At 35.7% G+C, this 13,616-nt stretch overlaps 1 long non-coding RNA gene across 1 annotated transcript in view; it reads right to left on the reverse strand.

Moving 5' to 3' along the window:
• Positions 1–10,320: 10,320 nt before the first annotated feature.
• The window catches only part of LOC144581873 (uncharacterized), a 72,559-nt gene continuing 69,263 nt past the window's right edge, over positions 10,321–13,616 (reverse strand). The window contains exon 3 of the long non-coding RNA XR_013533288.1: positions 10,321–11,616. This is a non-coding gene — a long non-coding RNA (uncharacterized LOC144581873). The remainder of the gene's footprint in view (positions 11,617–13,616) is intronic.

Consider the following 13,616-nt stretch of genomic DNA (forward strand, 5'->3'; position numbering starts at 1 on the left):
TTATGCAGTTGTAATTGTGCATTTTAACATAATTTGGCAATATTTACAGCAATTACAGATTAACCATTCTTTCTTGGAACATTGCAGCTCTTTGATGATTTGTTTTAACAAGTTTCCATTTTGAGAAACTTCATTTTGCTGACAAAGTAATACCTGAGATTTTTAAATGACATTTTAAAAGCATTCCTTATATTTGGAAATTAACCATGAATTTTACAAATTATGTTTAATCATTGCAGTAGAGTAGAATTGGATGCATGATTAAGTTATCATAGAATTTATTGCAAGACATTTTAAGTGTATCATGTAAGTCACTAGCACGTATGCAGCAATTTCACCTCCTCTTAAAACAATAACTAGGTTCACAAAGTATTTAAGTTTGATTTAAAAATTTTAAACACTGGAATATTCTATGGAAAAATATAAAATGTAGTATATTGCTATTTCTTTTTCAAATTTCTCTTTAACTCAAGGCTACACCTGATATATAATATCAAGAAAATAATCTGTAGAGAAATTATTTTGGGGATTATTTGGATGTGATTCTTCTCTTCACATCATATAAACATGTCCATGTCCTTCTCACTTCTACATGTTTTAAAATAATGTCATGTTTGTTACATAATTTATATGAAATTTCTTGTAATTTAGGAAAAACTTTTTTTCTAGACTTTTATTTAAAAATCAATCTTTTAAAAAGTGAAATACTCAAACATATCTGTGTGGAGTTTTTTGTATTCAAATGTGAATAGAACAAATTCTAAATAAATTTTCTTTCCCATGAAAGACCATGGTTCACTCTACTTGATGATATTTTGTTGTTTAACTCAATTATTCTGATATGCCTCATATTTTTATAACTTAAGTCTAATTAGTTTAATAGTCATGAAATGACATTTCCTCACATGTCCAAGAATCCTTGGGAAGAAATCCAGTGTGGAGAGACCCAAGAGAAATACGTTGATCCCCTGTTCTAATTCTCCATTGACCAAAGCCAGTGGATGCCAGAAAGCATAGATATTAGCTGTTGCTATGCAGCCCAGAACTCTGAGATCCCTCTCAATGATTTGGTTGGTGTGCTCATTCATCAGTTGCTTGCAGCTGCTTCTAGTATAGACTTCACCTGCACCCTTCTCAGAAGGCTTACCCTTAAGTGATTGAGGTCACCTTACCTGGAGGTGCCTGGGAATTATACATTCTTTCCCCACCTAGTGGCCAGTGGTCCAGGACTGACTGGAGAGGCACTGCAAAGTCCTTGTTTCCTTGTCCCAAGTTGAAAAAGATTCTGCATCAGAATTTATACTCCAGAGCTTTCCATGGAATCAAGCCATGGAAGCTAGATTTCACTTGAAACCACATTCTTCCATAGCTGCTTTTCATTCCCTGTTTGCCTTCCTCACTCCTCTGAGGATTGCTCCTGGGAGCACTCTCAATATGTCATGTGTACTCAAATCCCCACCTCAGGATCTGTTTCTAAAGAACCTGGCCTGGGAAAGCATAGTGGCCTGTGGAACATAGCCCTGGAGATTAGCCTCCAGAGTAGAGAGCAGAGTGTCAAGGGTGGAGAGTAGATTTGAAGGAGCACATGGAAGATTCTGACAAACTGGGATATTATACAGCTCACTGTGTGGTGCCATTTTTAAGCATGCTACTCCAGTCATCCTTACAAACATATTCTACATTTGTTAAAGAGTAAAACAGAAACAGCTATGTACATACTTCAGGCCAATGAGATGCAGGCATAAATCTCAGTGGGGAAATTGTCTCTTCCTAATCAAACCGACATAGCTGCAACAGGAGAAAGAGGTCTGACCCTTTTTCTCTTCCTCTTTTTCAGTCTGGAACACAGGAGCTGGAAGCCTGGAAGGGCAACAGCCATCTGGTGGCCATGATCTGAAAAGCATGAGGATGAAAGACAAGATGTTAGGATTACACAGTGAAAGAGATTTCAGAGTCTGTCTGTTGTGTCAGCCTGGACTGCCTATCCCTCAATATCTGATCACGCAAGAAAAATAAAACCTTCTGTTTTTATATCACTCTTGCTCAAACTTTCTATTATCTGTCATTATTTGTAACTAATTCCTGTTACAGCAGCCATTAGAAGAATAAAGAAGAGTTATACCGGAGACTCAGAGTTTTATTTTACTAGAGCGACACCCACCTGTAACAAAAGATTCATACCTTTTACCTCTAAGCATTCAGTCGAGTTTCTGCACCAAGTGTACTGGAAAAATAAAGCCAAGCACTCTGGCAGGACATATCAATGTTTTAATCATGCATAGACTCTTGCTTCTGTGGCCTGAGACAAACTATCTGGAGAGTATAAAGGCCACTCAGCATGCAGAACAATTTTAACAGGAGCAAGAAAATTAGCCAAATGGAAATGGACTGAGGCTGAGGATAATTCTTCATGTTTTATCCAAAAATTTGTCTGGGAATTATTGACCAGTACAAATGCTCCTGGCTCTGATTTCAAATCTTGCCCAAGAGAGGAAATAAGTCTTGCCACAACAAAGTATCCAAGTGCCTTTTTGGCAGATATTGTACATGTTTTCCAGGAGGAATAGTTTTCTGGGTCAAGTAACATTTATATTACAGGGACGCAGACACAAGTGCCTTGTTTAAACAGCAATGCACTGTTTGATAAGTGCTAATACTTCTGACAAGTGTTAAAGTTTAAGTTCTATTTTTTAAAGCCTTGTGGGTAATATCTCTTTGCCTCTGTGACATATATATAATTTTATAGTCAAGTAACAGAAGCTATAGCTCTGAGATTGAATTGAATAAATTGAAGGTAGGAGAATTATAAAAAAATAACTAAGTAACAATAACCAAAATGAATTTCACAGCCTAAATTAATATGCAAAAGATATAACTTTCTATAGTTTTCTAACAGGGATGATGAAATTATGTTTCGTTCAAAAAAGATGCTTTACAAGATGCTTTTATGCTCTAAGTAGACCATCAGAATATACACTCTACACACACACACTTCATACATATATACACACCTCATCCCCTATAATCTTTCATTTATTTTATAGCTTGAACCTAGTGTTCTCTCTAGTTTTAAACAGTTCTTTATGAATCCCATTGCTATAAACAAAATTCAGCCAACATTTATATGGGGGACACTCAACCCTGAATGATGTAAGAAATGTATTCTCAGATAAATTATGATTTCTGAATGTACAATGCTATTATAAGCAGGAAATTTAAAGTTTTATTCTTACCAACTACAAAAACAATGAATCTGACTACCTTAGAATGGTGTACAAATCAAAACTAATTTGACTAGCATGCTTAGTACAATCAATGACTACCTGGACAAGCAATTGATGGGGAAACACCATTTAAAAACATATTTTCAACTTTTATTTTAGAGTCAGGAGGTTCATATGCAGGTCTGTCACATAGGAACATGCTATGATGCTGAATTTTGGGGAAGATATGATCCCATCACCCAGGCAGTGAGCACAGCATCCAACAAGCAGTCCTTCTGCCCTCACCCCTCTTCCCTCCACAAGTCTGCAGTGTCCATTGCTCCCATCTTTAGGTCTGTGAGAAATATTCCTTTAAAATGTTTGATTTAGTTTTATGTTCTCAATAATCAAAACACTTTCATGCAAGGTACAGCTATTAGTGAACCACAGAAGAGGGTTCATCATCTAGGTCAAGTGGATGGTCTACTTCATTTCCTGTTAATTTATTCATTCATTCATTTAAAATAGATTTTGACTAATTACTGTGTGATTGGCTAAGTACAGGACTTCAAAGACATAAGGGGCAAAATTCCTGAAAGAGCTTACAGCCAACTTAGTAGCCAATGGAAATATGTAAGGGAATAATTATTATTATAAATATACATATGATAGATACACACAAACAAGGCTGTGTCATTGTACAAATCCAGAGGGAAATGTAGAAAATGAATGTAAAGAAAAGGTTTACAGATACATTTAGGCAAAATCTTAGAGAATCAGTGAGAATTTGTCAACTTAAAACTGAGTGTAAGAAAAGAATACCAAATGAAATGCATTGCATAGAACATAAAAATTGTCATGGAATAATTGTAAGCCTAAGTCTGTGGAGTGAGGCCTGATCATTAAAATCCTTGTTGGACACATAAGGATTTGGATTTCAATGAGCAATGGGGCCTTATGAAAGGATTTTAAGTATGTAACATGAGCATTTATATATTTTAAGAACTGACTCTGACAAATGTAGTTATATTGGAGGGGAATGAGAGTAGAAACAAAGACAGAGACAGCAGGGCAGTAATAGAGTCACTATAGCTATGTGAAGAAACTGGACTAAAACAGCTATTTCAGTGATAAGTGGATAGCGCTGAGAAATACTTAGATGTAGAAGTTGGTGAGAATAAAAACTGATAAATTATCTTAAATTTCTACTTTGGAGGGTTGGGTAGGTAAAGGCCATTCTATAGTATAAGATATATAAAGAAAACAGATACATGAAGAAGAGTAAAGAGGATAATTCAATTACAGTTATTCAAGACACACAGGTCCAATTTTCTGGTGGGCACTTGAAAATATAAATATGAACTTCAAAAGAAAGGTAGAAAATGGAAAATCACTTGGAGTAAGAACAGAATTTAAAGTAAAAGGATTGGAAGCAATCTCTCTCATGGAATACATTACTGAGAAGAGAATTTATGACAGATCCTTAGAAAATATTCCCAGTTAATGGTCAATCCAGGAATAAGAGGATGTTAATTTTAACTCTATCATTATATCTACTTTACTTATGTATTTTTGGGTGAATTATTTGTTTGAATATTTCAATCTGGATGAAATTCAATTCTATTGACCAGTATAATGGGGAAAAAAGCCTGAGTTAGAATTCCATATCAATAAGTGTACTAAATACTTTCAGATGAATCTCATAAAATCAATATGAACATATATTAAAATATTATCCATTTCTATTTACATCAAGAATTTTGAGACTTTTGAAAGAAAATATAGAAGCAGCATCTGCATAGCAACTTTATATAAACATACATTTTAAATTTCTCCAAACTATTTTAAGACTCTAATACAATGTTAACACAATTCTTTACAGTGATCAGGCCTTAGGTTATCAATTCAAGAATGAAAATCTGGAAAGCTTCCTAGGAGAATATAAAAAACATAGAAACCCGTCTATGAAAAAAAATCCCACTTCTAGGTATATATGTTTTAATGAATATCTACCACTGGGTTAACGGTCTTTTTCATTTTTTAATTTTCAGGGAAACTTAAGGGAGATTAAATATTCAGAAACTGAAGCCTTTCTATTTGGAGAATAATAAGAACAACAAGAGAATACAGTGTCTATTTGTTAATTGCAAAAGAAAAAATAATTGAGATGGTGATTTCATATATATGATATCAGTATGTTTTACTTTATTGACTTAGGACAATGTAGCTTTGTCATTGACAGACAGCAATAGCTTCACAAGAGTAACTACTGTCCCAGTTTTACTTTCTTACTGTTAAAGTAGTAGACAGAAGAGAACCTTAAGATTAACATATCTTCTGGCAAAACATTTCCTAAGCATTTGGCACTGTTTTCCAAGTATGTTTCTGCCCAAGAAAATTCAAGAAAATCATTTATAAATTTCCTTTTTATATGTATAGTTTTATATACCACATTGCCTCATTTGATACTCAAAACAACCTATAGCATAGACAAAGAAGATATAATTATTTCAACTTTAGAAATGAGAAAATAATAACAAAAATTAGTGCTTTTTCACAATGTAGCATGTTGCAAGCACTGTGCTATGAGCATTCTTCTATAATTGATCTTACCTTCACAGTCAACTATAAGATTAAAATGTTTTTATTTTAGTGTCCAGAGGAAGAAACTGAGTTTTAGAAGTTTGGGAAGTTGTCCAAGGTCACATAGATAGTGAGTGTTAAAAATGGAACCCGACCAGCTCTGATGCTAAATTCTATGATCTTAACTTTTGTTCTTCTTTCTGCATATGAAATGGCTTTGCAGAGTCCTTGTCAAAGAAGAATATTCAGGAAGAGTTAGAGAATCTGGATGTTGTAGCAATTGTGAATCACTTTGAGACATATGGCTACTAAATGGAAGAATTGGGATTTAGTTCAGGTTTCTGACTCCAAATCATGGGACACCGAGTCCTAATCTCTGTAGGGTACCCTACATACTGAAACACTTGAGTTATACAGATAACCTGGTTCACAATCACCCATTAACTCCTTCAATCAGATGGAAAAGTAATTGCCAACTTTGAATTTTAAATTTTCATATCATTATATGATTATCTATGCTGACACCTAGAGTAGTTAAATTACTTAGCATTGATGTGAACTCTGTGTGATTTAAGGACAGTTGGCAAAATTTCACTTGAATACAAAACCCAGAAGAGTCATGGTTATAACGATGTCTTAGGAGTACTTTTTATGTTCCAGGCACTGAAGGTAATGATTAGTCAACATTACCTTGTTTATTCTTAAAAGCATCCCCAATGTAAGTTTATTTTTTATATATTGCCATGTTGTAAGTTTATTCTTCATATATTTAAATTTCAAGAGGCATCAGGTTTTCAAGAAAACCAACGTTCAGGAAATGAAATCAGCCTTCAAGAGTTAATAGAATGTCTAAGAGAGTTCCAGAAGCAATATATGGAGTTTTCAGCAGAGTTTAGTGAGACCAAATTGGCTGCATGATTAACAGGTATTCTTGTCATTCCTAGACTGGGAAGGTGACTAGAGCTGCGACATGTTCAACCGAATGGCTCAGCTCAGACCTTCTCTGGGCAGAATGCATTTCAGCTCTGTGCTGGCTGTGCTCGCTAACCAGAACCATGCTTTCAGTCCAATGAACCCCTGAGACAGTATGCTTCAAGGCCTTCAGCTACAAGATTTGGAAAGTCTTGCACTTTGAAATATATTGCAAAATTACACTATTATGAAAAACAAAGAGAAAGCATTAGAACTCAATCCTATCACAAGACAAAATGTGCTGAAAATGTACATATGGGGTAACTGCCTCTTTTTATTCAGTTGGCAACTGTATGACATGAAGGAATCAGTTTGCTCACCTAGTGATTACAGATGAAAAGAAGTAACAGCTTCCAAATTAAAATAATACTGTTCCTTTGGTGAGTGTACGTGAGCATAATATTTCATGGAATTTTTTTACCCAGACAGTTAAATTAACTCATTGGAAATGTAGCATACTAAATGATTCCTTCCAAAAAGTAACATGTAATCATTTCTTTTTCAGGCTTGATTAAATTTCCTCTGCCTGTACAAATTTTATATCTGTGCCCAAGTTTCATGTATCCATTTCTGATCATTGAACAGAGCACAGACCCTGCATGATCCATCTCTATTAATAGGCAAACTCATGTAACGGCAGTTGTAGGGCATTGCACTGTATTTGGTGTTATGTTCTAAGGAATGCTATATACATAGGCTATGTGAATGGCAGATACTCCTCAACAAATCATACAACGGGATCTTGTTTAAAGATAAGAGAGCAGTCTAAAGCAGGTCTTTACTGTAAATGAAATGCCCAGCCACCTCAACCTTATCCCATCCCTGTTCCTAATTACCTTCTCAATAGTATAGAGAAACCAGATATCCTAAATGATCTTATTTTACCCTATCCCTGATACCACGACCTAATATTCTAATCCCAGCACTGCATGCTAATGTAAGTTGTCCATCCGTACACTAAATGATTGTTATTCAGGTGTAATGTACAGGACATTCCTAGGTAGAGCTGGAAACCAGAGCAGAATCTCAAAGCAGAGTCCAGTAGACAAGCTAGAATGAAAGGCAGATTCCAGTGATAGTGGCAAATTGAACTAGACTGGGAGCATTTACATTCAGAGAGTCACCACTTGTTCCACCAGCAACGTAGAGACATGCTTAAACTATGAGGACAGGCGCAATAGCTGCTGCTGCTGCAGTCCTGCCAGCCCTTTTTATGTGATCATATCCCCAGTCACTGCACTGACTAGCCCTTCAGCCACAGGGAGAAGGGACTGGGGATACCACAGACTGTTGCCAGAGCTTTGTTGCGGCATCATAGACAAGTGACAGAAATAAAATCTAACGTGAAACTCTACAGCACTTATTATAGTTGATTATTGCCTACTCCTTCAGTTTGAAAGCATTACAAGCTACATAGCAAGTTTATGAAACTATCTGATATATAAACTGATTTGGCATTTTTTTTTACTCAGATATGTGTGCAAAACATGAGAAAAAATCAGCAGAAAAGGATGTTCTCTCTTTAATGAAATTAAAATTAGGGATACTAGAAAATGGCCTTAGCCAAAAATCACTGTAGTTTAATACCCATAAATAATGACTGATGTTTTTAACCATGCCTAACTTACAGTGAACCTATGAAAATACAGTGGTAAGAAATAATGAAATCTTAGAGAAGCTATTAGGACATATCATTTGAGAAAGCAATACCTGACCTTTGGGATTCTATGAGATACTACAATGTCAGACTTGTAATAAAGTCCCCTTCTTCTGCTTAACTTTGTTTGAATAGGATTTGTCATTTGCAAACAAAAAGAATACCAACAGACAAACTGGAATAGTGACATTTGCCATGCAGATTTCTAAGAAGGTTTGGGTTATTTTTTTGAAAAGGGATTGGCACACAGTAGGCATTTTATAAATGGTGGCTTTTAATAGCAGAGTAAATTGATCATCCTAGGTTGACATCATGTGTTTTATCCTCAATGAAATAAAGGCAATCGCTATTCTGTAATGTTGGAACTACAGGAAGAGTGACAGATTGGTGAGAGATGAGGACATTGTGTAGAAGCAAAATCAATGCTGGTGGTCAAATGACGGCAGCTGTTAAAGCTGTGTCACTCTCATGTCCCAGTCAGCTATGCTGCCATGTTAATTCCAGGTGTAGCTGTTTAACAACACACAGTGCCTTCATCTAGGGTTAGAGTTCAAGATTATACATAGAACAAGACACAAACTGAGTTTAGTTAAAAAAAATTGATTTAATTGTAAAATTGATACATACAACTAATAAAAGTTTAAGCTAACTTCCAAGAAAAATGTTAATTCTTTGTTAAAAATCAGAATGCTTGGCAGTTTAATAATCAACAATCTATTAAAAACATGTTTAAGAAAGACTATTACATAATAGGATTAGGCCAGTCATGTTGAAAACAACTGAACAACATTTCTAATTATATTACATTATATTATATTATATTATATTATATTGTATTCTTTTATTTAGAAAGTGTCTTGCTCTGTCACCCAGGCTGCAGTGCAATGGTGTGATCTCAGCTCACTGCAACCTCCACCTCTATCCTCTCCCGTTAGCCCCCCAAGTAGCTGAGACTATAGGCAGGCACCACCACACCTGGTTCATGTTTGTATTTTTTGTAGAGCTGGAGTTTTGGCATGTTGCCCAGGCTGGTCTTGGACTCCTGGACTCAAGCGATCTTCCTGCCTCAGCCTCCCAAAGTGCTAGGATTATAGGTATGAGTTAATGCACCCAACCATGTCTTATTATTATCCATTGATTTATATTATTGAAAAGTTGAACTATAATTATTTTGTAAGGACATGAGGTTCAAAATAAGATATCTAAACTCAAAAGCAAGTAAATATTAATCTTGCCTGTACACGGGACTTAGTGGATATTAGTCTGAACAGAATAATATGATTTAAATATGTGTATGAAAATACAGCACATACAAACCTGTCCACATGAATTAGTTTAAATTTTCATCCTTAAAATTGTCTTTATTCTCTGAGAAAAAAAGAGAAATAAAGTAAACAATACGTGCATAAGGAAAAAAATAATGTGTGGTAAACCATGGCAGTAGATAAATGCGGCTATGATCTTTGTCACACATTCTTATCATAGTCATGTAGACATTTGTAGTTCAACAGTGTTACAGCAAACTCATCTTTATATTAAAAGGTTGAAGACGTGGTGTAGATATTTTTAATCAAAGAATTTTACCTTAAATAGAAGGAATTAGATATTTTTGTATGCATATGATGACTGACATCTCTAGGTCCTTTCCAAAAATAAAATATCTGCCGTCATGATTTGAAAATTAAATAAGCAAAATTTCTGGATTTTGGAGGATACACAAGGCAATGCACTGAAAGCATCCCTCCACAGTTTACATCTAGTACAATTTCCAATCAGTAGAGGGCTCCCTCGTCTGTGCAAGACCCACAGTAAAAATGTAGTCTGTATATGCAGCAGTCACACATCGTGTGCATGTGCACATACACACACACACATCATCTAGATTAATAAAACTGTCATTTTTCATTGTTTTCAAACCACCTTTAATATCAGTTGATTTTAAAGCTTAGGGGAAGGAACACATAGGCAGCACCCATTGGCAATATGTTAGAACATTTTCTACCTAAAAATACTGATAGGTGTTTACAAGTTTTCTTCATTTCACTGTGACATTCCTCAGCTCTGATGTGCATTTGGCTGCTTTCCTGAATTCACACATCTCTCTGTTTGCTCATGTGCTTGTGCATTTTGCAGAAGTGTCACTACCCAAGCTTTGCAAATAACGAACTCAATCTTCTAAGTGACGTTGCTGAGGCTGTCTCTATTACGCCTTCCAAAACTTGAAAGAGTCAAAAATAAAAATTTGAAAAATGATGCAACTAGTCACTGAGTCCAGCTATATTTTTCCACGCTGAAAAATAGATGAAGACATCCTAACTGGGTTGAGTTTTAGTTGAGATTTTTCTCCTCTCCTTGGCCTGTAGGCTAGCTGATTCAATGATGCATAGTGAAAATGCCAAAAATAAGCAAACCTCACTGGGGTAGAAATTTGTAATAGAAAGGGCATTTATGGAGGTGTAATAGCAGGGCTGGAATAATCTCAGGCTGTCCCCCCAGGCCAGTTTTCCTGATACAGTTAAAAACTGGCTGGGCCGCCAGCAGAATAAACTGTTTAAACATCTTGTTGATTGTTTATTATAGTTGCCCCATAGATGCTTAAAAACATTGGTTTTCATGAACCTCTGGTGGAAACCTTTTATATCCAGCTGATCCTAAGTTATTATTCATATATTTGCTCAGTAGCCAGATCCAAGAATTCTTGTGGGAGCTCTTAAAAAGGAGAGAAGCAAAAGAGCCTATGATTTTTCAATCTAGAATCACCACGTCCGAGAAATTTTTCTTTCCCACTCTTTAATGTTCCCCACAAGGCTCTCTGTTTAATATTCTCACTAGTTTCTTTATGTGTCACATATTTTCATTGTCTACTCTAGCCTGAAGTTTAAAATGGGGCCGTTTTGAAAGTAATGTGCTGCTTTTTACCCCTTATCCCACTTGCTCTTGCTGAAATTCAACCTTGAAATGCCTCATCCCATTACCTAAATGTTTCTGGGCATTTCCAAAAGGCATCTCACATATGCTTGACACAGGTCAGTCAGCTCTCAGGTGATGACTACCAGATACAACAGTCACTTTGGTAGGATTAGGAAGCCTGATTATGCCACAGATCTGAACCTTGTTCAACAATCCGAAACTCCTGTCAGTGAAGCAGATAGTTTTATCTCCTCTCCAAATCCTGGGTTGCTCTCTCAATTGGTTTCAAAACTGGAGTGGAAGAAAGAAGTATAATTAATCATGACTATCACCACTCTCCAATCTCAACATCTATGTATTATGATCTTCGTAAAGAAACTAAGATTCAGAGAGGTTAAGCAACATGCAAAAATCATCCATTAGTAAGTGTCAGCCTCAGAATTCAAATCCACGCTTTATAAGTCTTAATCCTGTGCTTGTTTCACAGCTCCTGTAACATTAGATAAGAAGCTTACCCTTGCTCTGCAAGGGTTCATATAAAGATTAGTATACTTCTGCCAATAAAACATGAGATAAAAATATAATGGCTTCAGAGACTGAGATGATACACAATTTTAGACAAAACCCAATTCTTTTGTTTTGACACTTAAAGTCACCTACTCTTTATGACAACTACTCTCACTGAAAATGCCCCGATTCTGATGTTCTTTTCCATTAAGATTTGCACCATCCTTCTGTGGAGCCTTTGCTCGTGCAGATCTTCTCACATTCCCTCTATTCTCACTTCTTATTCACCCAATTCTCATTCATGCTTCAGAACCTGGCCTCTAACAAATTACAGCAATTAGCTCAAGGTTTCCTCTGACAATTATTGTTGTAAACTTCTCCATTTGCCTTTATGCCTTCTTCATGTCATTTGGGAATTTTACAAGTGATTATACCACTTTCACATGTCTGAATAGTAATCTCTTGACATTATGAGTAGTCTTTGCTACATGTGTAGATATTAAGCAAGCTTATTTATATCAGATATAGGCCATACAGTCTTATAGATGCTTTTCACTGTATTGATAGATTAATGCTCCCCTTCATACATACGTCTAAATTACTCAAGCTCCAAAAATATGTCTCCATAGAGCCTTACAATTCTCTTTTTGAAACTAGAACAAGTTAAGGAAATCGTTTCTAAAAATTTGAGCTTGAGGTAGAAAAGAGGATGATGAAGAAAGAATAAGTAATATTTTAAACTTTTTCTTACTCTGTTCTATATCCAGAAAATGTTTTAATGATACAACTTTGACATCTGTAGCAAGACAAAGTTCCTTTCTTTTCATCATCAAGTCAGAATATTACCATTGAGCTGGTTTCAATGAACAATAAACTCATATATTTACCCTGACTAACAAGGGAATATTGATATCAATAACATATATTTAATTATGGATGAATACCAACACATGAGCATGGAGTTCTTAGGAAAATTGTAAATACCAAAGTATTTTGTAGAGCATTGAGTAATTGATTTTATCAGCCAGAATAGCAGGTAGATCTTAGGCTGTTAATATTTAAATTTTGGGGACAACTTAACAAGTTTTCTTTCATGGTCATCATTTTTAGAAATCTTTCTATAACTTAGGGAAGTGTTATAAATAATACAGAGTGGGAATATCCTAGGGAGAAATGAGAATTTCTGATTCTAAGAGGAACAGTAAATAATTTCATCTCATGTACCAAATCTGAGTGGTTGGCAGTGGCTGTTGAGACTTTAGAGTGCTATGTTGATGAGGATTCTGAGTCTGGGGCCAGGCTCTGTCATGTCACAAGTGATTAGTAATGTCTGCAGTAAATGGAGAATTGTAAGGAAAGCACATGTCATATGTTGCCACTGCTGCTGCAGTTCTGAGATTCTGCAATTTTTTTGGTTCTTCTTTGGTGTTCAGGAAGGGCTTAGACATGTGAATGTTAACACTATAATGCCATATGAGGGCATAACATAAAAATATATGAAAACCTCCATGTTCGGGATATGCTCATCCCGGGACATGAATGGTAGTAGATCATAAGCAATGAGTAACCAGATTGCCAGAGTGATGATGCAAGGGTGGTGGAGAAGGCATTTGCTGGTTTCCTTGCTGTAAAGACTTTTGCCGTGCCTGATTCTAAGCCACCAACGTGAGGTCATCAAACTCAGAGCTGGAAAGATGTGTAATGTCCAGACCAGGGAGGAGGCTACAGCCAACCAGTGATATAAGTGAACTTTTAGGGTTTTTAGGTCCTGAGTAAACCCTGGG

The sequence above is a fragment of the Callithrix jacchus genome, chromosome 3, assembly GCF_049354715.1.
Source record: "Callithrix jacchus isolate 240 chromosome 3, calJac240_pri, whole genome shotgun sequence".
In the NCBI taxonomy this organism is placed as follows: Eukaryota; Metazoa; Chordata; class Mammalia; order Primates; family Cebidae; genus Callithrix; species Callithrix jacchus.